The sequence below is a fragment of the Hippopotamus amphibius genome, chromosome 7, assembly GCF_030028045.1.
Source record: "Hippopotamus amphibius kiboko isolate mHipAmp2 chromosome 7, mHipAmp2.hap2, whole genome shotgun sequence".
Taxonomy (NCBI): domain Eukaryota; kingdom Metazoa; phylum Chordata; class Mammalia; order Artiodactyla; family Hippopotamidae; genus Hippopotamus; species Hippopotamus amphibius.
In genome coordinates, this window is record NC_080192.1 from 142,030,333 (window position 1) to 142,032,119 (window position 1,787).

The 1,787-nt window shown below is 43.8% G+C and overlaps 1 non-coding gene across 1 annotated transcript; it reads left to right on the plus strand.

Moving 5' to 3' along the window:
• The first annotated feature begins 959 nt into the window (after nucleotides 1-959).
• On the plus strand, nucleotides 960-1,032 carry TRNAG-GCC (transfer RNA glycine (anticodon GCC)). The gene has a single exon. It is a non-coding gene; the product is annotated as a tRNA-Gly (tRNA).
• Nucleotides 1,033-1,787: the final 755 nt, after the last annotated feature.

The window sequence follows — 1,787 nt, forward strand, 5'->3', positions numbered from 1 at the left end:
ATTAGAGAAAGCCCATGAGCAGCAATGAAGACCTAATGCAGGCAATAAATAAATAAATAAATAAATAAATAAATAATAAAATAAATCTTTAAAAAAAAAAAGAGTGAATGATAAACTCACCGTGGCATATTCATGCCAGCAACCTCTGTCAGATGCAGCAACCTGGACAGATCTCCAGAGAGCCCATGCTGGGTACAAAAAACCAATCCCAAAAGGTTACACACTGCTTCTGTCCATTTACATACATTTTGTGATGACAACAGTGTAAAGATGGAGAACAGATTACTGGCTGTCAGAGAGGTGGGGGGAGATTGGTTGGAGGGAGGTGGATGTGGTTATGAAAGAACAGCTGGAGGGATCCTTGTGATGTTGGAACCATCCAGGGTCTTGACTGTGGTGTTGGAGCCACAAGCCTACACAGGTGATAAAAATGCACAGAACTACTACACACACACACACACACACACACACACACACGAGTACAAGTAAAACTGGGGAAATGTGAATGAGATGGGTAGATTCTATGCATGTCAATATACTGATCATTATATCGTACTAGTGTTTTGCCAGATGTTACCACTGGGGGAAACTGAGTAAATTGTACACCAAATCTCTCTGGTTTATTTCTTACAATTGCATGTGAATCTACAATTATCTCAAAAGGAAACATTTAAACTCAAAAAATAGTTATGATACAATGCTGGGTGAAAAGGGCAGACCACAAACCTTGATGTGTATTGTGATCCGTACTATTTTAAGATTTCGAAATTTGCACCCATCTTCTAAAGCCACACAAATGCCTACCCCATGACCCAGCAATCCCACTCCCAAATATAATCCCAAGAGAGCTGGGTGCATGTGACCACCAGAAACGCGGGGCAAGGTTAATATCAGCTATATTCATAATAGCCAAGAGTCAGAAACAATCCAGATATCCAGCAACAGTAGAACTAGGGACTTCCCTCGTGGTCCAGCGGTTAAGACTCCGCACTGCCAATGCAGGGGACCCAGGTTCAATCCCTGGTCAGGGAACTAGATCCCACACGCCACGGCTTGGAGTTCGCGTGCCGCAACTAAAGATCCCGCATGCTACAACTAAGACCCACAGCAGCCAAATAAACAAAATATACAAAAAACATAGTAGAACTAACAGATTGTGTTGTTTTCATTCAATGGGATCCTTAACGTGGCAATTAAAAGACACAATCCACTGCTGGGTACACATTGATGAGTCTCCCTGATGGGATGATGAGCAAAAGAAGCCAAACACAAAGCCCACAGACTGTAGGTTCATTTATCTGAAGTTCAAGTACAAGCAAAACTCTTCTATAGTGATGGGTTGGAGTAGTGGCTCCTGGAGGGAGTGGAAGGATGGCCTTGGAAGGGCCTGCGGGGGCCTCCAGACTCTGGCAATGTTATATGTCCTAGTCGGGGTCGGGGACACATGGATGTATATGTTTATAAACCTTAAACTACACACAAGATTTCTGCACTCTGCTGTATGTTACACTTCAATAAACACTTAAATAAGAGAAAAAGCACTTATGCCTCAATTTAAAAACAGAAAGCAGCACAATGGCATGTTAGCAGGACTCTATATTTAGGTCACGGGTATATATTCCTCTGTAACTATTTCTCCTCCCACAGTGGGGGCACTCAGGTCCTCTATCTCCTGCCGCCTCCCTTTCCTTCTCTACCTGAGATTCCAGGTGAAACTTCAAGGAGCCCCAGAGCCCTGAGCCCTGGGGTGATGAAAGGGGCTGCTCCCCTCAAGTGAGGGGCCTGCA